The 23,466-nt window shown below is 48.6% G+C and overlaps 1 protein-coding gene across 1 annotated transcript in view; it reads right to left on the bottom strand.

Annotated features, from left to right (window-relative positions):
- Positions 1-17,841, bottom strand: part of LOC122154178 (protein phosphatase 1 regulatory inhibitor subunit 16B-like) — a 60,514-nt gene extending 42,673 nt beyond the window's left edge. Inside the window, exon 1 of the mRNA XM_042801194.1 lies at positions 17,710-17,841. The gene's annotated coding sequence lies outside the window, so the exon portion shown is untranslated. The remainder of the gene's footprint in view (positions 1-17,709) is intronic.
- Positions 17,842-23,466: the final 5,625 nt, after the last annotated feature.

Here is a 23,466-nt window from a genome sequence, read left to right as displayed (position 1 = left end):
ACAGTAACGAGAGCAGTTAAATCACAGCCCCAGTCTCTTGGTGTGACCACAACACCAGAGACCTCTGAGCAACACTACCCACACACAGAGCTGTCAGCCGGGGGACCCACGGGCAGCCGCCCAACCATCCACCACACAGGAGGAAACGAGTCCCAGATTTAAGGAGCAGTGCAACAGGGAAAGGTGTATTTGAAATAAAGCCAATGTTACCGGCAAATTGAATGAGTCCTTTCCAAGCAGACTTGTGCAAACGACATAGAATGATAAGGTGAGCGTGCCAAATCAAGGTAAGCTGCAAATCACCACATATGAGACAAGAGCTGTTATGGTTCAGCCAGCTTGGAAAGGGGAGGGGAAAAGAAGAGAAAGAGGGGAAAAAAAAAAAAAAAAAAAAAGAAGAGATGATTGAGAAAGGAGACTGGAGAGCTTACATATTCACAGCATCTGAGAAAGCCTCAACAGGGCAGCTGAAACCCTTCCTTGCTCAACTCTCCTGCTTCAAAAGACAGGAAACATTCTCTTAAGCAATGGATGCAAAGCATCTATGGGAAAAATAGCAGCAGAATAGAGGTAGCTAGGCAGCTAGACCCAGGTGAGAAACGTGGTGAGGATACCAAACCTCATCCCATCCAGCCAAGCCAGAAAAAGCCACTGTTCATCCCTCTTCAGAGGGCAAAGCAGCCCAACTGAGGAGGGACTACTCTGAGGAGCTGCAGGGAAATGTCCATGCAATGCAGCACATCCACCACATCCCAGTGAATTTCGTAAGGCTGAGACATCCATTCCTTCCAAACACTGCTACAGACCTTCCACAGGGCTTTGACCTTACCTATAAATATCTCTGCAGACTGACAGCGAGGCACACCATTTCCTCCACAAGATAATTGATTTGAGAACTGGAAGCAAACAAACTCAGCCAGAGCACACAGGCAGGTCCCGGGCAGTCGCTTTATCCAGTAAATGGCCACCAGAAGGCCAAGAACAGCTTCAGCAGCACCTGAAAACCTTATTTTGAGGGTTTCAGGATCGACCTGAACAAAAAGTCCCTGTTCCATCCCGTAAGAACTTAAGATTGCAAAAAAATGTCCCTGTGTGGAACTAAAGCAAACGCAAACCCTTGCAAAGTTTTTCGTAAGAGAGATACTACCTAGAAATTCAAACGTTTGCCTGAGATGGAAAATATCAAGTCACAACTGTAGCGTGCCACTGGAAAGCGAGGGAAGCACGCCACGGCTCCTCCACGGCACGAGATCCCCACGCAGCCATCCCTGACCTGTGCCCGCAGCCCCCACGAGCCAGGACTCACCACAGCCCCTAGAAATGCTGTTGACAAGACTGGAATAAATGCAGCCCACTCGTCAAAAAGCTTCTGTTTTGGGGCAGACACATTTTCCAAGCACAGGCACTTGGCTGGAAAGCTCTTCGCCACCTCTGGTGAACTCGGCACCGCTCCTGCCCCTTGCAGGCATTCAGGGGAAGGTATCTTTTTTGGCGATCTCCGCTCCACTAACACAGGCTGCAGATCTGAAGCCCCATTTACAATACCTCGAAGGAGGGGAGATAAGGGCAGGAAATGCCTCTCGACATACCACACACGGCACTCCCACCCTGCTCTCTTCCAGGCCACTTCTGCCATTGTTTGCTGAAAGATGAACAAATATTTTCCAAAACACACCTGAAGTAGAAATGAGGACCTAATTTTGCACGTTTATTAAAGCAAATAAACCTCATTTCAGCATTTCCCTGCTTACCACAAAAAAATCAGGAAGCTTTCTTGGTGGTATTAAGACTGTACCTTGGAAAAATCATCGGGACATTGATTTATAAAGAGAGGAGGAGCGTGGCTTGCTCTGCTTGCCCACATTTCAGCTTTCCTGCATGCACCTCGTCTTCCAGCAGCTCCTATGCTCCCACAGTAGAACAAAAGGGAGATGCGAGTGGCCTACAGAGAGGAACGACTTGGAGAGGGGAGATCCACAAACACCAAAGAGACATCTTCTGGAAATACCAGTCACCAGCACCTCCTCAAACCAACCAGAAAATGAACCTCTGAAGGAGCAGAGAGGTGCCCCTGAGAGGTCATCCTGAAAGGGACACAGCTCAACTTCTCCCAGACTTAGGTACAATTCCCTTAGCACCCTCCGAGGACCCCAGAGGCTCAGAAAGACTCTGGCTCCATCACTCTGGCTGCCTGCTTTCCAACAACCTACTTTCTTCCCTGCACCAAGAAAATGGCACGTTGACTTCTCTGCACAAACTGGTCAGTCTAACTATAGCACAGTTCCAGGCCGCAGCATTTGTTTACCTGCAAAGCGACACAGAAGCTGGCTGTGTGGGTGACTGTGGCTTGCAAGGCATCGCATTTTGGTTTCTGTTTTATTTAAAGAAGAAGAAAAAAAAAAAAAAAAAAAGCACTGTTCCTCGTGTTCGACCGAGCTGAGTTTCCATGAGCTCAGCAGATCTGCCTGCCGCTGTGCTGAGCACATCCTGCCAGCCACACACGGCCCCCGGCCCCACAGGGACAACAGACAACTATTTCAAGGGCCAAAAGGAAGACGAGACGCTCGCTATTGTACTGTGCTCGTGCCATCGCCATCCTCTCAGTGCTGCGGCAGAGAAAGACCCACTGAACCGTGGCACAGATCAGTCCCTACAAAGGGCTTGCAAGTGTTTGGAAAGAAAAAAAAAAAAATGCCAAAGTTTGCCAAAGTTTGCATTTCCTGTACATTTTGTCTCACCTTAGTACAAGATTCGTCTCACTAAGCTCGAAAGGACTTTCAGGGCACTGGTTACTCAGCTGCAATACAAGAAGAGATGATGATTCTGTGAATGAGAATTTAGTGAGTCAGTGGTTGCAACAAGCTGCCTACCCAGCACCAACCCTGCCTGGAGGGGCCCTTCCCCTTCTTCCCATTTCACATTTAGAGGCTGGCACTTGCATCTTGAAAAGCAGTGTGCTTATTTTGCTGTTCTAGCACACACTCAGAGCTACCCTCCTTGATCTCTCTACAAAGGATTCAATTTGCAGACACTCTGCCATAATATTGCTGAGGTTGGAGCTGGATCCATTAAAACAGCCACATTGCTGAGTGATGCTGGAGAGCCTCCTCATCTCCCCACCAGACGATGAAGCTGGAGCGAAGACTGCAAATCCTCCATCACATCTCTGCGAGGCACTGCTTAAAGCACAGCGTGATGCTGAAGCAGAACACAAACACAAGAGTCCTTCACTTAAGTGTCATCAATTGACTTCGGTTTTATTGCACTTAAAAAAAATAAACATAAACCATAGAAGAGCAACCCTTGAATGGGACACCTTGAAATGAAATAGTTCAGCAACCAGAGAATTATTCTAAGTTATGCAACTTTCAAGCAAAGGTAAAATTCAAGACCCAGGTATGTGAGCAGCCACTTCTGACATCAAGGAGACCATTCTCATTCACTGGATTGCTTGTTTGCAGGCCTCTGCAGGATTGGGCCCTGCCGATTAGGTGAAGCATCTGTGTTTGCAGCATAAAGTCAAGTCAGTGACACAAAGAGCGACAGAAGTAACCCTCTCCACCTCACCCCAACCTCATCTTCTCTCAGCTGGAATTGGAAACCAAGCATGAAAGCCTGGAGCAGGGATCTGAGCACAGAGGCAGCTTGCAGAGGAGGTGGCTGATTTTTTTATTTCATTAAGAGTCAACTCCTGCACCATGGTAAAGTGAGGAATTGCCAAATTTCCTCTTTCTGCTTCCTACGAGGGCCGAGGCCAATCTGTGCTATTCATGCCCCACGAAATGCTAGATGACCAGCCCATCGCAGCCCTTTTGCTGAACCCATCCTCTGGCAACAAGCACCAGTGAAGAATTCACAGACTTATCTTTCAGATATCACCTTCAGGATTGTCACTGCTTGGTGACACAAAGCGGCCGAAGGCACATGCTCTGCATTGCTGTTCCTGCTGTTGGCCAGGATCTCCCCAAGGTTCAGAGGGAAGCAACAAAACGGCTCTTCATCGCTTGCTCCCCGATGAGGGGAAGAGCTCACTGGCAGCCTAGCAGCGGTAACATCGTCCAGAGACAGACAGAAAGCCACCGAGAGAAGGAGGTGACAGACTGAGGGACAGGCAGGAGCAGCAGAGAAAGGCAGGCACAGGAGTTCAACTGTCCCCAAGGGAGAACAAGGCAGGGGACACAGGGGGCTGCCCAAAGCGTGGATATGCCATGGGGCTGACCACACACAAAGAGCCCAGGTCCATTCCCTCCCTCCCCGCAGCCCAGACCGGGGGTGAGAAGGGCAGCAGCGTCCCCCTCCCGCCCTCCCCAGAGGAACTCTCTCCAAGTCATTTCCTAAGCTGTGTCACCGCCGAGCACGTAACCCCGCCGGCTCTGCCAAGGCGCTCCCCACCCCACCACCAGCACGCAGGCTGCTCCCAGCAGCAACCTGCAATACCCCCGGGGCGGGGGGAAACCAAACCTCTCTTCTGGATTGCTGATGGGAACAGCAAGCCCTCTTCTGGATCAAGAGCTTTTGAGGGTTTTAAGGTTTTGTGGGTTTGGTTTTTTTTTTTTTTTAATTAGTACAGGGTGCCTCAAGACAAGAGGGCTGTGCCAGGATGACCATAGCCTCCAACCAGCGTTTCTTTCCTTATTGTAACTGTTTCTCTCACCTCCTGCCTTTTAAAAAACCATTTAATTAGAGCATCATCAACAAGAACGCTGCATCAAGCCCAACCACCCAAATCGTTATAGTTCTATAACAGGGGACTCAGCCACTGGGTCTTCCACACGAAGATGGACAGAGGGTCAGATACCAACAGCAACCATGCAGCAAACTGGGAATGGGAGTTCAAACCACAAGACGCATGCCTGCCCCTCCAAGGAATCACGGCCCTAAAACACTTGTTTTTGCCTGCAACGCTACAGAACAGTCATGTTTCCTACAAAGCCCAGGGGAGGAGAGAACCCGCGGTAGGAGGCTGCAGTGGTAAGCAATTCAAAACGCAGCGTTTCCCGTATCCTGAAGGGTTTCCTTTTTTTTCTGAAACTGAAGTTTTTATTTCTCTAATATCACACCCTGCCAGACAGGTTGTACCATTTCCCCTGTCTGGATCTCTGTGCAGCGCCCGCGATGCAAGTGGGCACTGACCACCATCTCCTCCGGGACGTCAAGGCTGGGAGCACAGCTGAAGTCAGAAACCTGCTGCTGGTAACACATGCACTCTGAACACAGCCCAAGGCAGCACATTAAACAACAGCTTGACGTACCTGTAAGCCAGCACTTTCAAAATAATATGCAACAAACCCTTCTCCAGAGGTCAAGAGCATCCACTGATGAACACAGAACAAGGTCACTTGCTTGATTTCAGGCAGCAAACTCACTGCAAGAGCTACACCACACCTCAGGATTATTATTTCTAGTCCTGTGCTCCAGCCGTGGGGTACTGGTGAAACCCTGCTCATCCCTCGGTGCTACTCCAACAGCCCTGGCTATTGCTTCTGGTAGCAAATAATTCTTGCATGCACCATGTGATGCTCCCTGCACTGTGCTGCGAGCCTCACAACACCCGCAGGTCAACCACACAGAGGAGTGAAAATTATGAGAATTGTTGCTGCATGATTTAATTTCACTGGTATCTTCGAAGCAAACAGCTCCCTTCCCCACTCAGGGCTTCTGCAGCATTTTAAGCAGCAAATGCTCAGCGCTACCAAATGAATGGTTCCTCCTGAAGGAATGAAGGGGAAAGTAGCAGGAAACATCACTTAAAAAAAGAAAAAAAAAAAAAAAAGGTATTTCAGTCAAGACCCCTTAGGGGACACAACTCCTACAGTCTGCCTTGAAGTGCTGGTGAGGAAGAGCAGGTATAGAAGTCCTCTGGGTGAGAGAGCTCATCAAAAATTGGGAGTTTCAGGAGAGATTCTTGGCTTTCCCACAGGTTTCTTGTATGCAAAGTAAGTAACTTAATCTGTGCCCCAATTACCTTCTTAAAGTGAAGATACCATTTTACCCACCTGCAGCAAAGGGAGTTTCATTGCTACTTGATGGTAAGTTTGGTGGTGAAGGTACCTCAACCAAAGTTATTTTTCGAGCTTAATGAAAAGCTCAAAATTTAAAGCTAAATTCTTTCCCAGAGAATTAAAAACATTTTGGTTTGGTCATTTATCTTTAGTTCCAGATAATCTCTCCCTCTTCAATGAGATCCATCCTAGCAGTAGGAATGAAATACAATCAAGAAGAAAAAAGCAAAACATCAAGTCAAAGATCTCTTTGGAACCAATGCTGGTAATAGAAAATTTTAAGTGCCTCGTTCTTTTCTCCTCACAGCTCTTCCACCCCTAACAATATTGGCAGTTGTTTGAGAAAAGCCCCTCAGTATTTTCGCTGTATATTTCCTGTAAACACTCAACATGGCACAATATACATTCTTTTTCCTATCAATATTTCAACATGGGCTTCCTTAAAAAAAGGACTTTCTGTGCCAAGCAGTCCTCCCCCACCTCAGCATGCTTGGAAACACGCTGCTTCTTCTAGTGGCACCTCAGTGACAAGCAAAACAAATCTGGTGGTGGTCCCCAGGCATATATAGGCTGACCATTAAGCTCCCATCAGTGGTTGGAGAGCTGGGTCTTTGGGTTCACTGGACACAGCCAGAGCAGGCTTTGCTTTAGTAGGACACAAGCCCAAGCACAGCTTACCACACACGACATCGGAGCAAGCCAGAGCATTAAAGCCAGACCTACTCAGTGCTTCCCTCCACGTGGTTCTTGTGCAAAGCTGCTCCTTAAGCCAAATTCCCAGTGCAAGGCAGCAGGACTTGGAGGAGGTTTAGAAAACCTTAATCTAGAAGCTCCGCAGAGCAAATGATCTTTTCAATGTCTGCTGCACACAGCTCTCTGAAGGCTCCCACTTTTCTGCATTAAACTGTCCCTGCCTGGGGAGATTTTCAAATCCTAAACTTTTATGTGGATAGTTTTTATGTTCACTAGAACTCTGGGGTTTTTCCTCCCCTCTCCATTTTCACTGCCTAGCATCCAAGGGCAGCGCGGGCTCCTCCAGCCCCCGGTTTGAGGCGTAGCTCTGGTCTGGGTGCTGGGCGCCCCTCCAAGGGTGCCTTGGAGCTGCAGAAACCGCTCAGCCCCCTTTTGCTTTCCGAGGTGAAACCTCAGGTTTGCCTCCTGCTTTCAGGTCGATTGGTGAATCAGTAAAAACAGATGCCCTGGGCTCTTGGCCATCAGCTTGCCATTCAGAGAAGGGAGAGGGATATTTCAGTTAGTTTGAACTTGAAAAATCTAACTGTGATTTTGAATGGAGTTAAAAATCAGAAACTAAGTTCGGGGCTCAATTTCAAACCACACACCAAAATAAGTCATCCCCTTTTAACCTAGTGCAATAGAGAAAACTATTCAACAGCCCGTAAATCTGCAGAGAGCATGCACTAATTGTACTGATTTATTTTTTTCCTCAGATGAGGACTGTATACATCAAACCATGAGCAAAGGTCCCCCCTCTGCTCCCCGCTGACCGTACCCGAGACAGTCACAGGCTCAAGGCAGCACACGGGACTCCGGAGAAGATGATGCTTGAACACAAGGAAATGTTATTCCTTCAAGAATTCGTTAGACACCACTCCCCTCTCCCCTTTGCTCTCCCAAAGAAAAGTATCAGCTAACAAAATTTATCTCTAGCATCAGAGGAGCAGCAGGATCCCTGCCCTTAGGCAACGAAAGAAATAAAGATCAGAACGGGATTTCTGTGCAAACATGAACAGAATCCCAACTTCCCTCACACGAGAGCAGCCCCATCCTCTGAGCCAGGCAGTTAAATATTGAAGGAAAGGCATGCAGCAGCTCTGATTATGTGGAACAAAAATTAATTGAGGGCATAAGTCTCCGATTCAGCTCTCCATTTATTTTTTCCACAGCAAATTATATGTGAGTGTGGGTTGCAATGCAGACACCTGCAGGGAAAGCAGACCGATCCATCTGTGACACTGATATTACCTCCTTTTATTTGTTTTTCTGGTTAAAGCTTCCGTTTTTTATCAGTCCTCCAACAGACAGATGCGTGGAGTCTTCCAAAACCACAACCCCCCCCCTTCCTGACATTTTAAACTACATTTTAGAGATCTGTAATTTGAAAAATGACAACAAATTTTTCCTCAAAACAGGCTTTAAAATAAGACATGGGAAAAACACAAAGCTAATTTCTAACACAATCTCGAAAACATCATTGCAGGAGCCCACACCCTTCCCTTCAGATACAAATTAAAGCCCTATTAGCCCGCACCCCAGTCTTTTTAACAGAAAACCTTCCATTGTTTAAAGCCACTTACACACATTTTGGCCTATGGGAAAAAAAATAAAAATAATCCCGGGAACAGCCCTATTCTGGCACAGCAACAAGCTAGATAAGTGCCTGGATTTTCCATATACAGCTCTTAAGCAGCTCAAGCCGTGCCAACATGGGATGTCACAGCGGCACAGCTTTTGCAGGTTCTCAGCTGTTGACAGGGATGTGCCTTTCCAAGGGGGTGTCCGCTGTCACCGTCACCCAGAGGCACGGAGGTGCATCACAAGAGGTGACAGTGGGAGCGGGTGTCCTACCTGCCCCCCCACAGCTACACAGCCCCTGTGACTCTGCCCTTCTGCAGCAGGCGGCTGGGGGACACAGCATCCCCCCAAGGAGTTACCATCTGATGGGACAGCATTATTTTAGTTTTTTTTTTTTCTGGTTTCTTTGCTGCCAGAAGAAAGCCTTGCCTTGCTCTTCTCTTTCCAAGGCAAAGGTGTGATTCTGCCAGTTTTACGGCACCATGGTGACAACACCAGCAGCCAACAATCACACGGGCAGAAGGGACAACGCGTGTTGGATTCACAGCCGTGAGATGACGCTGGTATGCAAGAGAATTGTCCCTGCACATCCATACTGGAGTTTGCCACACCAACATTGACACCAAGGGATAATAACTACTTCCAAGCTGGACACCTAGACGTAACACACAGTGCTCCAAGGTGAGGTCCAGCAGGATGCCTCAGCCCCTGCAGAAGGTAGGAGAGGTCCCAGACTACCAGGCAACAGGAGCAAATACGATGTAGCCCATCAGCACCAGGCATTTGCCCCCGGCCGTGGGACAGATGTTACCAGCTGGGCACAACCACCACCCAACTGAGATCACCCAGGTGCCAGAGCCAAACATGCCAAACAGCCCGCCGCAGCACGGCGAGAGGTTTGGAGAGACTGGCAAGCAGCACTGCTGTCAGGGTGACGTGGTGCTTTGTGGTGGGCTTGGATATGACTGACGGCATTTGAAAGTGTTTGCTACACACCTGACAGGAGGAATATTGATTTTGTGGGAGATTTAAGAAAGGATGCTCTTCCCAGCAATCTGATCTATCCTTTTTAAATAGCAGTTGTATTTAATTATTGCTAACAAAATGCTCTCAACTCTAATGCCTACAGACACTATTGAGCATATCTATAACCATTCCAATAATCCTCTAAAGATCTTAACCAAATAAGACAAAAAGCTGCCCTCTGACCCATCCTGCATCCGTCAGGGAGCCTGTGCAGCTACTCAGCATGGCATTGTCCACCTGCCTCTGCTGTGCAGGGACCAGCAGGGTGCCCACAGGCTCTGTGGGGAGAGTAAAGAGGCGAGACATCAGGAAAAATTAATTATCCATGCTACAGTGCGGGATGTTTTGCTCCATGTGGCTCAAACATCTGGATTTGTTGTCTAAGGCACGGCCCTTATACCTTGGCAAACTCTGCAATGACTTACTTATTTCAAAGCTAAATCACTTGGGAACATGCCACCCCTCCAAAAAATTCATCCTCCTGCCCACCTAGCCTTTGCAGGTCAAGGTCATCCATCAGCATGCAAGAAGGGGGCCCTGAGGCTGCCTGACCTGACACTAACAGACCTCCAGCACAGCAGGTCAGGCTTCCCTGCAGCGTGCCGACAAGCAGCATCGTATAGCTGCTGTAGGATACCAGCGTCAGCCCGCTCACAACAGCGGCAAAGACCAGCACTGCCAGATACTGTTTCCACAGGGCAAACCAAGGCTGTTTTCCCTTGAAGCCTGCAGGAATATTATAAGTGCATCTTCTAGAAAGTTGAACCGCAATACTTCAAGAGGACAAAGGCTCCTTGAAATGCATATCAGCAGAAACCCCGCATGGGAAGCGGGTTGCTGCTGGCGAGCCTTGGCTGAGGAAGAGCATCTCTGCCAACAGCCCCACCACTGCCTCTCCCTTCCACCTCGGCCCAAGCACAGCTCCAGAGTAACTCACCTTATCTTAGATGCAAACCATCAGACTGAAACAAAATGTTTTGCTAGCAAAATGCTAACAAAATGTTAGCACAGCTTTCTGCAGTGCCAACAACACCAGTTTCAGTCTTAAATCAGACACTCAGAGCAGCTTGCTGCTGCCTTGCTTGCAAGGCAGATTTTATGTTTCTAAAGTACCTTATTTTTAGGCGCAGTTATCAAGCCGCACGTCACCATACATGCCCTACTTTCTATGTTTTCTGCATCTACTCTTGCCCACAGTCAGAGATGGTACATGGGCTTGACTTGCTCCTCTGACAACACAGTTGCTCTGATACTCAGTTTCATCAAATATTTACCACTTCTTAGTTTGGAAATACAATTTTGGATACTTTAGGTTAACTGGACTACGAACACAGTACCAGAATTGCTGGTACTGCTCTCCACCTCATCAGTCTAGTTCTTACTTTGCTTCTGCCATTTCTGGGATGACAGGTACTAAGGCTCTGCTGCCACAGGCCAACGAAAACCTCGTCCACCCATGAGCACAAGGATTTAGCCATCCTTCTCTGTTGCCTCAGTGTGCAGCCGTGCCTGGATGTGCAAACAGCCAGACCTGCCCAGGGGAGAGACTCTTCCCAAAGATGTTGGGATCTAGGGGCCAGAAGCTCAGCTGGGAAGAATGGGTGCTCTTCAGGGAGACTTTCTGGAGGGCTTCCTGGGCACAGGTACCCACCCTGCCATTCAGTATGTACCTCAGCTGAATATTTGTTCTGAGAAACAGTTTTATTTGCGTGACAGAAGAATCGCTGTTCTGGTAGTGAAAGTCAAATTCGGGTAGCAAGGGCATCTTAAAGCCAGAAATCTGATCTGATCCAGCAGATGGTGGAGATGGCCCTTCCACATCCTGCTGACAGATCTACAGCACAACTCCCACCAGCTGCTTCGGTGAGGTAAGCAGGTCAACAAGCAAAGCCCACCCAGTACAAAGCCCCTCTTAATTTCACATACCAGATGAACTCTTGCTCAAGACCACAGTAATAAAAAGCCAAGCCCTACACAAATCCCCAGATCTCAGCTTAGTGCCAGAAAGCAGAGAAAACAATGGTGGGTATGTATTACTAGAAACTTCACAGCCAGCATAGGGCTCACACCTTCCTTGGTCTTTCTCCTTGGATGGATATTTGACCTTTGAGCTGCTGAGCAGGTAATCAAGCAGAATTTGTGCCTGTGAAAAGCTGCCAACATCCAATATTGCCACATGGAGTCACTGCAGAGCAATGCCTCATACGTGGGGTTTTCCCATATGCATCATTAGAGATGCCATGACTATGCCAGTAACATCACATGGAGCAGTTGGGACAAAATTAAGGCAACTGGCACCAGTGAGAAAAAAAAACTGAGCACTTCTCCAGCCTTCCCTCCTAGGCTGTCGCCTCTCCTCTCTTCCAGAAACACCCAACCTGAAACTGCTGCCTGCTCCAGCTCAAGGGCAAAACATCAAGATCACAGCGTGCGGAGCAGCCCCTCACCTACAGAGAAGAGGCCAGAGCTAATGAGCAAACTCACAAGGGAGGTCTCTTGGCAACACAGGGTGAGAGAAAAGGAGGGGAAAATTGCTGCCAGCTTGTTTGTGTGCACTTAGGGTGGCATTTCCAACCCTGTAATTGTTGCGTAATCAATTTAGCAATGGAGTTCAAGAGCTATGATTCATTCAGGCCAAAAAAACATGAGTCAGCCCCCAAAGAATCATGAGATGTTAAAATTATATACATTTAACTTGAGCTTGACAAATCCGAAGGAGCAGTGTAACAGCAGAGTGTCTCAGCACAACTGAAAACATCATGCAAATATCTCCACTCCTCCTCCCAGCCAACGCAAGACGAGAGCAGCACGAGAGCAGCGCCTAGGTCAGCTGTTGCAAATAATTTACGCCTGCCACCTATGCCCAGCTCAGGTTATCAGCCCCAGCTCAGAAAAAGGCACCTGATGCTGCCTCTTACCTAGTGCTCACACTGAGTCACTGAGAAAGGTGATAAGGTCCCATCCAGCCTAAGAAAAGATCTTTGCGCAATCTTGCCGCGAACCTCTGGGGAGATGGAGATGAGCGCTCGGGATGCTCCTTTCACTGTGTGTGACCAGCACAAAAGCCTGACAGAGGACAGGGGAGGGGAGCAGAGGTGGTTGTGGGGAGCCGGTGGTTGGGGTGCTACAGCAAACCACAGAGGTGGGGGTGGGAAAGGAGTGCAGATCTCTGCAGAGGACCAGAGCAAGAAAGAGGGCAGATTTATTACAGAAAAGGACGCTTGAGTTAAGAAGTGTGCGCAGATCACTGGGAAGTGATGCAGAGTAGACCCTGGGAAAAAGAAGGTGTTTTCCTTGCTCTGTTGGGTGATCTTGCTTAAGTGACGCCCTGTATTCTGTGCTTACAGAGCTTGCATTTATGGAAAGTTATCTTGAAGTGAGATAGGGTATAAATTCAAAGCAGAACAACTATTCTGGGTTAACTCCCCAGGTGGCTTCTTGTTCTAGAGTGGCAGTACCTTTTTCTAGTTTAATTCACTTCAAAAATAGATTAGGCCAATGGTTCTGATCTGCAAGGCCATGGTAGCTGGCCTGCTGCTTTTAGAGCATGCTTAATTAGAGCCTGGATATGGGGACATGGGGAGGGCAGGGCTCCAGGATGCAAATACGGTAGTCCAAATTTGGCAGTATTGTATTAACCTAAACCAAGAAAGAAACAACTGCCTGGCAGGAGGGTCTGCGCAGAGGGGCTTGGGCAGGACCTGCTGCCCGGCAGCGATCCCTGCAGCAGGCACATGGGGACAGCCCATGCAACGCACCCTGCCAGCCACAAACCAAGCAGCACTAGATGAAACCCACAACCTGCACTTTGCACACAACCAAAAGCCTTCTTATAAAGCCATTTTTGTTTGAAGTTCATTTGAATTTACCATTTATCAAGCTGCCATTTAGCCTCATTAATCACAGCCTATCAAGCTCTTTCAAATGCAAACATAGAAAAGTACCCAGCAACTGCACTCCTCCGTTTATCCTTCTCCTGCTGGAATTACAGAAGGCTACGAAGCAGGAATGCCAACCCACCTGTCTCCTGCTTTTCAACCACTTCCCATGGGATGAAATCAGCTGACTCTTCTGGAAAAAAAAAAAAAAAAAAAAAAAAAAAAAAAAAAAACCACAAAACGCACTGATCTCTTTCCCCGCCAGCCAGCAACACTCAAGGATAGCAAACGTGTTGTGCAGGAGAAGGTGCATCCCTGTGAAAGTCGAGGAGACACCCGGCTCCTGGCAGCACCGGTACCGGCATCAGAGGCGGATGCTGCCTCTGGAAGCAGGGATGGCCCAGCCACCCGGCTTTGCATTTCCTACCCGCACCTCTGGAGCCAGACATCTTGCAGCTCACCTAATCCATGTCAAATGATATACCATTTGTTTGCTTTGTATAGGTATTAAGGCTTAGCCTTCCTCAAACTATTCTTTTATTTTTTTCTTGGTACCTACGTGGCTGTTAACCCCAGTATTGACACACTTCTGTGAGACCTGCAAGCAAAAGGTCCATTAGGAAGAACTGCATTACTCAAAGTAACATTTGCCCAGGCTAGCAGAGGTGTCCAGGGGTGCCACCGCATTCAGACTCACTCCAGTATCACCAGTTCTCACTGACGAACACTTTCCCACTTTGCCAGGAGACTCAGGGTGCAGCATTCATTCCTCTCACCTCCCAAAGTTTGACAGCTTTTTCCAGCTGCCCTTCCCCTGTGCCCTTTGCAAGTGCAGTGCTACCCCCCAAAGCGGGAACCATCCCTGATTTCAGAGCGGACGGTGCAGCCAGTGATTCACATCCACAATTACCAGTCCCCTGTGCTGCAGCCAGCAGCAAGGCAAGCTGCACTCCGTGCTGAGCCCGCTGCCCAGCGGGACCTGGCGTAGGAGCAGGCTTTGGCTTACTCAGAGCTGGAATCTGTCTGCCCCTGGGTACCGTGATTCTCCTGTACCTCCACCCCAGACAGCAAAACACCAGGCTCTGTTGTCCTTTCAGGAGTGACACCCTCAAAAAAACATTTTTTTTTTTTTAAATAAAGTACCTCTATATATAAACAAAACCCATGCTGGACAGCAAAGTGACAGTCTACCAACGAACATGCCCGAAACAAGACTTTCACAAGAGGCACTGCTAGTGTTGACCAGCAGCAGCACAAGCAGAATGGCGCTGTGGAGATGAATGAGCAAGGGAGCACATGGAAAGGAGATGAGGAGAGACAAGTAGATTAATAGAAGACGACAGATTTCTAGTAAGATTGCAATAAGCCTCTTTAAACTTCCCTAAAGGATGAGCCAGCTGGCAAGGCCATCCTAGGAGGTGGTGTAACTCGACTAACAGCCTTGCAAAAAGCCAACAGCTGACCCCTTTCACACATCCCTGCTCACTCCTGCAGCTCTTTAAGCCAGGAGGGCTGAATGTGTGGAGCCAGAATGCTTCTACACCGGCACTCGCCTGCAATTACAGCCCTCCTTGCAGAGAGGCTGCCAGCCCTGAATTAGCTTCAACAAGCAAACAAGCAGCGAGGTCGTGCTGACCGTTAGCGCCGGCTGAGCACGTTGTCCCACTCTCCCCGGCCCCAACTAGTCACACAGCACATTTCGCTGCCCATGCAGGGACTAAGCCTGACCTGCGACAGGCCACGAAGCTCCCAGGCACGTCTGGGGAGAGGCACATCGCTCCTGAAAAGGGCTTTGCCAAAGCAGAGACGGGGACAGCAAGGTGATGAGTGGGGTCACTGCATCATGCTTTCGCCTCCTTCCTAAATCCAGCTCTGCTGAGATCCCCGGCAGAGCCAAATCCTCCAAAAACATTACACCCCAGTGAGCAGTTTCACCCTCTGAGGAGGAAGAGGAGAGGGCTATCCACAGGGGAAGGCAAGCTTGAAATATTAAGATTTTTATACTTTAAGGGACAATACCTTCAAAACCTGATGGAGGTGGAATGGACACCACGCACAGGTACAGCTAACAAAGAACTGACTATGTACCCTTTCCAGTGCCTCAACAAAACCCCACAAGTATTTGAAACTGGGAGTATCACCTGGGCCAGCAGAGGGTTTCAGAATGAACAGCAGCTGCCAGTTTGTTTGGTATCAGGCAAGTTTTTCTTCTTAGGCCAAATAGCTGGTGGTATAGTTTGCCCACTAAGGTCACTGAATCATCATTTAGCAGTTTCAAAGGAGAGAAGATGAACTGCAGGCCAATATCCCCCCACCGGCTCAATGAGTGATTCAAAATACAATTAATGATAGTGGTTCATAAATATCTGGCAGAGGATTTGAGAGGGTAATTTATTGCCCAAAAAGAGACTGACCTCTTTCACACCAAAGAAACAAAGCCTGTGAAGATGCAAGACCTGATTTTGCTATCTTAATTCACAACCATTAAATACCCAAGAGCTGCCAAACTTGAGTAAGACATCAATAAAAGCAAAAAGGAGAAGCAGACCCAAAAACAGGTTAAGGAAGGTCACAGTTAAAACCCACTTTTTCACCAGCAGGCAATAGACTTTTTTAAGGATGGGGATAAGAAAGGAGTAACATCCCCAGAAGACTTTTAGCACAAACCCTGCATTTTCATGAGTTTATATAAGATAAAAATGAGACATCCCCTCATCCACAAAAGCTTCATTATTTGTCAACCTCAGGCTCCATAACCAGTAAATACTGGTTGATGTTTTTCTTCTTACTGGATGAAATGTGCCTAGAGGCAACAGGCATTTTATAAATTATTAAACCAAGGGAAAATAAGGTTCCAACAAAGTGGCTGCAGAAGCGATGCAGAAGCACCGAGGAGCCGGTACAAGTTGGTACCAGCACACTCACACAGAGTCATTTTTCCTAGAACGAGGGACTCAACAACAAGACATTGTTAGAAACGGGCAGCCTGGACACGTGGTCTTGATGGCAAAAAGAAGACGCGGTATCTCAGCATTTCATCGCATCCACCACAGATATCTGAAGTTCAACACTTTAAATCTTATTTTTCTTATGAAATAGTCACTTATGTTTTCCAGTCGGAAGGAAAATGAGCTTCTTTTTTTTAAAAAAAAACCTCATGAGAGATCTTAGCACATGAAGCAAAACCCATAATGTAATAAGAGTATTTTCAATATCATCCACAGCTTTTGGGCCAACCCACAGTGTAAAGATTAAACAAGGAAGGGAAAAACATACATGAAAAAGTATTCTTCATATTCAGGATTTAATACATTACGTCTTTCACATCAAACACAATCCCCCACCAAATTAAATTCAGTTCCAGGCAGAAAAGCCCCTCCTGCTTTCTGCTGTAACAGCACTTGGCCCTTCCATCTGTGAAAAAGCACCTAACAGTAACGGCAGGGCTGAGGGCGCCCGGGTCAAGGAAGGCTGGGTCAAGGTGAAAGCGAGGGCAGCCCGGGCAGCCGCTTCTCCCGAGCCTCCCTGAGCATTTGTTGGGCAACACAGCGAGGCTCAAACCAAGAGATTTGGACTTTTTTTTTTTTTTCTCCCCAGGTTTATGAGCCCTCTGCTTTCCCCGACAATTTGTGAGAAGCCACTTTCTCTGCTACTCCATTGTAGCAGCATCCTCCTCCTTGAGCAGTTATCACAGCGTAGAAAAGATCTTTCAATGAGAAGTAAGCAAAGATATAAACATGAACTTTTCAGCTTGTCAACCGAGTCAACTGAGAGCCTCTCTACCACCACTGACACCTCAGACCTTGGAACTGGAGAAGGGGCTGAAGTTCAGGCTGAAGTTTGCCTGGTCTGCCAGTGTCTGAAGGAGACTCTCTCCGAGAAAGACCTTCATCTCACACAGAAACCTGCACTTGCAATCCTGATGCCATTTCGGGAATTACGGTTGCTTATATTTATGCTACCTCCACTGTATTTTTTCCACACCTGAATCATGCCAAAAGGGAGAGGATTTCCAAATGCAATAAGCAAAACCCATCCACAAACAACCGCAAGAAACTGCATAGCTTCAGTGTCCTGGGCTTTGCAGGACGACCCACGGCACAAACGCGTATTTAAACGCAAACGCCGGGCATTCAATGGAGTAAAAACTGCCTTCAGGGGGGAACTGCGTCCTCATCGTTAGACGCGTCCGAAATAAGGGCAGACAAATTTACAGAGGGATTACCCGGGAAGGCAGCGGACTACGCTATTTAAGTGCCTCTCGCCAGCCCGGTCTAGGGTTGCACAGGGCGGGAATTACCGAAACTCCGCGGCGTGATTGCAGCCGCTGCGGGGAACCCCGCTCCGCACCCGCGGAGCGCTCCGCGGCCCTGGCTGCGCCCCCGGGGGGGGGGGGGGGGGGGGGTCGAGGAGAGAGGGGGGACCCCGGCCCCGGCCCCGCGCCCGCAGCATCCCGCCCGCTGCCTCCCCCGCCCCAGCCCCGCACTCACCCGCGGCAGCTCCGCGCAGCTCCGCGGGCCCGGCCGCCCCGAAGGCAGGCAGGCAGGCAGGCAGGCAGGCAGGCAGGCAGCGGCGCCGCGCAGCCCCGGCCCCCGCCCGCCTCCGGCTCCGGCTGCGGCCGCAGCTCCGCCCCGAGGTGGGGCCGCGGAGGGGGCGCGGCCGCGGAGGGGGTGGAGGGGGCGCGGAGCCGGCGCGCCGCAGCGCGCCCCGGCAGGTGGAAGGCGCGGAGCGGCGGAGCATCCCCGGGGGTACCGCGAGAGCGGCCTGTGCGGGGAGCGCCGGTGGGAAACGAGGGCTCGTCCGCGTTTGGGCGGGTGGGGCTGTGTGTGTAATTAAAATAAATATTAAAAATAATAATAATAATTAATAATAAAAAAAATGTCTTCAAGTTTTGGTGGAAGGTTGCCGCCGCGCCTCGGCCTCCCCGAGGCTGCCGGGGTGGCTCTGTGTAAGGTTCGCCCTGACTTCTGGCTGGGTGCAAGAGGTGGGGTGCTGCTGCCCGCGCTGAAGTTGGGAGGCCCGGGGAGGAAATCCGGGTTAGAAACCGTTTTGCCCTTTTTTTCAGCGTAAAGAGCCGAGCCCGGCAGCAGGTTCCTGTTTGCCAGAGCGCAATGCTAGGGACGGGGTCCCACAGCAGTTTTTAGGAGAAACTCCAAGCCCACCCCCTCCGTGCAATGTATCATTCGCATCAGGCTTTTAAAGCACAGTGACTGATGCCGAAAACAAATATCATTCCTGAAGTATGCCTCATGCCCATTTTATAGACAGACAAAGAGAGGCAGATAAGAGGCTTTGCCAGGAGCCGAAGCCAGTCACCGGGGCAGGGAGCGAAGCCAAGAAGCCTCCTGGGCCAGGGAGCGGCACCCGGGAGCCCGCCCGCACCCTGCATGGGCTGGGAGCGCAGCAGAGGATTCCTCATGCCGCTGTCAGATACTGTGTCTGGGATCGGTCGCCTTTTCTGGGATGAAACTGGTTTCAGAAGGTTTGGAGGATTAATCAGCATTGGCCCTATTTCTCCTTGGGAAAGGGCCTCCGCCCAGACCTACCAGATCCGTGGGGAAACAGCTCTGACCGTCGAGCTGTGGGGTTTCCTTAAATCGTTCCAGCTCAACAAATGCCTTTGGATTTGAAATGTGACTCGTTCCTTTGAACAGGACAACGTGTGGCTGAGTGTTCATGGGTGATAAACCCAGACCTTGGCAATTGTACATGAGTGTGGAAGCATCCAGAGTGTTTAAGTCTGATTAAGGTGGGAGTATCCTCTGATGAGTGTCTGGGAGCTCTGTCCAGATTTCATGCACTACTGCTGTAACATGGCAGAACCATGTTTTAAGAGTCACCAAGAGACACTTGGAGACATGCCTCAACTAGTACAAACTTGTCTTATTGCTGCATTTGTACATGCAAAAATCTGGAAAACAAAGCCGATGAGAAGAAAGTACATCCATGTCCTCCTCCTCGCTGGATCCACAGAGGTGGACGTGCAGGATGGGAGGAATGGGAAAATTTGCAGCCAAGTTAAAGGTTAGTCATGGATCTGGGACTAGGCTTAGATCCTCACCAGGCAGAGACCTCGGCAGCCCTGGGCTGCGCAGGGTGGAGGAGGATTTCCAAAGCGGGAGTCTGGCAGCTGGAGCCTCAGCCCAGGGCGCTGGAGAGCCGAGCAACTTTGGACCAGTCTCTGAAGTCCATAATTCAATTGTCTGTTTATTTGAAATGTGTTGTAAGCACAGCTGCTTTCTGAGGCACGTATGGTAATGATGGGGGGAGTCACATAAATAAACTGGCTCCACGCCAGACCAGTGAGTCAGCGTAAAGAGCTGAAACGCATCTTAACAGTTAGAGGATCAAAAAAAAAAAAAAAAAAACAAAAAAACCCACCAAACCTCCTTTTCTGTTCAAATTTGGGTATGAGCATTGCGATTGGGAAGATAAGGACAGCTACCACGTCAGCAGGGTCTTGCAGTGCCCAGAGCCCAGGAATGGAGAAGGTGGAGATCTTCAGGGCAGTGGGAGGGATAAGAGCACCAGAGAGAGCCTGCAGGCACCCTTGTCATCCTCATTTTTTTCTGGCAAATCAAAGCTCTTGCTTTGGTTGCCAATACAAAGATTTGGAGCTAGAACAGAAATACAATTTGTTTGTTTTCTAATATAGTCAAAATTCACTGCATCAAGTTTTGGCTGTTGTTTTTTTTTTTTGGGGGGGGGGGTGCTACATATTAAAAAGATTACAAAGATCTAAGTTCAGAAAAAATATATTTCAAAAGTAAAGTTTCATAAAAAGCACTACTAAAACATCCAGCATTTTCAAAGACTCAGTTCCTAGTGTCTTCTTCCTCATCCAGCATTCAATCCAATCTCGTAGGTAGTTTTGATCCCTCAAATTCCTTTCTTTAGCAAGCTCACTATTTGATGGAAAGATTTCACCCATGTCTAAGAACGGGATTTTTCTCTTGTGCTTTTATAATATATAAGTTACTCAGTGGTCAGACTAGATGCTGGCAACCAAGAAAGTCTTCTGGATTAAAAAAATGGGTAGAAAGGTGCAGTGATTGAAGGGCCCTGAGCAGACCTCGTTAACTCAGACACTCAGGAGCTGCTGGTCTTGGGCTGTGCTGGGAGTTTAAAAATATAGAAGTGAGGGAACAGTAAAGATCACATCCTCATTCTGCAGGCATACAGAGTGCCTGTGCTTGTGATTGCCGCTTCATCGTGCGCTCGCGTGGTGACAGCTTGCCCAAATAGAAACTGCCTGAGCATAGGCAGGCTGCAGCGGGAGCCGAGTGCCGTGGAAGGAGCCGTGCCAGCGGCCCCATGCACGAGCGGAAGGTGCTGCCCCATTTTTCCCCTCTCCAATTTACACTTCCATCTCTACAGTTTTAATTCCCTGGCAAAGTTTTCTTTTCCTGCTCTTTCAAGGGCTCCTGCAGTATTTCAGTCTAGCTAAGAGTTGCTGTCACTAAGGAGCAAGGCTGATGGCAAGCAAGTAGGCAATGTCTATACTTAAACTTACTATGAATGAGCACGAGCCTCTGCAAAGTAGAGGAGCAACCTACACTTTGGTGTCCCAGCACCACTGGGCAATGCTCATGGGCAACATCTGGCAGCACAGTAAGAGCTGGGGAGAAGAAACAAGCCATGAGACAAGAAGTGAAGGCAGAAGTTGGTCACGGTAGGTTAACATGGGCTGCTTCAAGCACCGAGGCTTGCCCAGGCGAAGCCAGCTGGGCAGGGGAGGCACAGAGAGCACTGGGAGGGTGAGGGACATGAGGGTGGGAGGGATGGAGACAGGGAAACAGAAAGAAATGCACAATCTTGCAGTCTTAATGGTGAGGACAAGAGGTTTTGAACAGATAGTGGGAGGAACTCGGTGCAGTGTGAGGGGAATCGTGGGGTGGTGGCAGGGAGGAGTGATTCAGCTGGGGGATGTGTGCTGTCTAGAAGGAAGCAACGAAGGACAAGAAAAATAAACAGTTCTCAAACCAGGGAGTTGCCAGTGATGAAACACTATCTTAGAGAAAGATAAGTGAGCAAAAACAATGACATTGATTATTGCCTCTAGCAAACAAACAACAAATTCAAGGGCTTGGGAAGTATTGAAATGGGCAAGAGAAGAGAGGACACAGGAGGACACCAAGGGAGACCTGAAAGTAGCAGCAGAAATGTGGAACTAAAAGAGACAGAGGGATAGATCTGGGATATTCATGCTGACTTCAGTAGAAGGCCATGAAAGGAAATCAAGGATTAGATGAAGAATAAACTGGGAGGCAAAATGAGAAGGTGCACGGATCTGGCTCCAATGTGGTACAGCAGAACAAAAAAAGTGCTGTAGCAAGAGAACTCAAAAGTAACTCATCTTTCATTCTTGAGCATCAAATCAGTAAAAAAGCAACTCTGCAAAGGCTGACAGGAGAGGCCCTGACCTTCAGGACCATTACTCCATCCACGCTAGGAAAGCCTATGCCAGTTGGGCATGATGAGCCAGTAAACTGGCACGATAACTTCCCAACAGTCCAACAAGTTATCCAAGTGTATCCTCACCACTACAGAAAAGCTAAGACTTGGGATGGTACCAATGGCAGTTTGTACCTTGTAAATATACCAAAAGAAGGAAAAGGGTTCATTGATCAACCTTCATTATTTGTACAACTCACCCTTATCAAAGGCTGCCACTTATTCCTCCTCTTTTCTGCAGGCACACAGGCCAACTCTCTATAAGCAAAATGTCCAGTACTGGCTCCAGCAGCAGCACTGACACAAAGCAATGCTGCAGTGTTAACATCCAGGACTTTCCCAGAAGAAGAGCCATTTGCAAACACAAAAGCCAGGAGCAGGTTTGGAGAGTAAACCTCTCCAAATGCATAAAGAGCCAGGACCAGATTGACCTACAGAAGATTTCATGCCTTGACAGGAAAGAAATATTACAGACTGGTGGGCAAAGATCCACGGCTTGTAAATTTACTGAGTTAAAATCCCTGTGGTTAGGAGCTGGCTGCCTGCCCAGTGCCAAGTGTGAAACTGTATTCCCGTTATTAACAGCGTGTTCCTCCTCATCCTCTGCCTTCGGCTGACGGAATGGGCACCTCTTGCCCCACCTCATCACCAATACCTGTACCAAGAGCTTTTGTTAGAGGCACTGACAGCGCCCTTGCATCAGGTGAGCATGCCCATTGGAGTGCTTGGCAGGAAATTCCATGGGGGCTTGCTTTTGGGGGGGTGAGGGAAGGGGAGGATTGCTTTAGTGGTGGTTTCCTCCTCCCAAATCGGCACAGATGCTGCAGAGACAAGCCAGAATTACGTTGCAGCAGAGCAGAGCCCACCAGAGCAGCAGCAGACCTTCAGTAACAATGGCTTTAATCTCACAATTAATCCCTACATCTTTTCTAATGCTTAAAATGCCCTGCTGTAGTCTCCCTCCTGCTGCAGCAGAGCAGAGAAAGATGTGGGGTCTGTGCCATCCCCATCAGTTTCTGGGGGAAGACCACCTGGACAGCACAGCATTTCTTTCTGCCTGTGGTTTGGGGGCTGAAAACCTTTTACTGTTACCACAGCTCTGCATCTTGTTTCTTTGCTCCAGTCCTCGGATGTCAGTTAGTGCCTGTTAGTGCCAACTTTCTTCACAGCAGGTTGGGAGGATTAATTAGAAATACTGTCTCAAGGTGCAAACTTTGCATCTGGCTGGAAATTTGGAAGGTCAGAAATAAGGTGGTTTAACTCAGTATCTCTGTGTCTGTGAGAAGCTTTGAGGGGAAGATGTTTTAAGGGCTAGATAAAACTTACAGTCAAGACGTAAAAGCATGGCACACTTCTGGCACTGCACAAGTTCCCTGGACTAACATATTAGCAATAGATGCTGTCTTAAGGAGTTTAAAAGTGACAGCAAATCATGAGGAGGGGAACCTCAAAAAACACCCTCCAAAAGGACTTTGAACCAGAAGAAAGACCCTCTGGCTACCTGAAAACAGGGATTTCTGAACAGCCTTAGGGTCAGTGTTGAAAGCTTTTAAGAAGGAAAGATCACACTAGGCAAAGCAGGATGCTCCTTAAACATCTCGGTCCTGTAACTTTACTGAAGGATGACTTAGCTTTTAGACAAAACAATGCTATTTCATATGCAGCCATGTCCACTCCCTTCCCTTGACTGAAATAAGCTATCACTCCTGATAGTGTCCTTGAATGTCTCAGTTTCTGGCCTTGAAGAAATCATCCAGCCTGTAATTCACTTGTGAAACAGGCGTGATCCTTCA

Source organism: Tyto alba, unplaced genomic scaffold (genome assembly GCF_018691265.1).
Source record: "Tyto alba isolate M040663 unplaced genomic scaffold, T.alba_DEE_v4.0 Super-Scaffold_33, whole genome shotgun sequence".
Lineage (NCBI taxonomy): Eukaryota > Metazoa > Chordata > Aves > Strigiformes > Tytonidae > Tyto > Tyto alba.
Note: the sequence above shows the minus strand (reverse complement) of the source record. Positions and strands in the feature narration are given on the sequence as shown.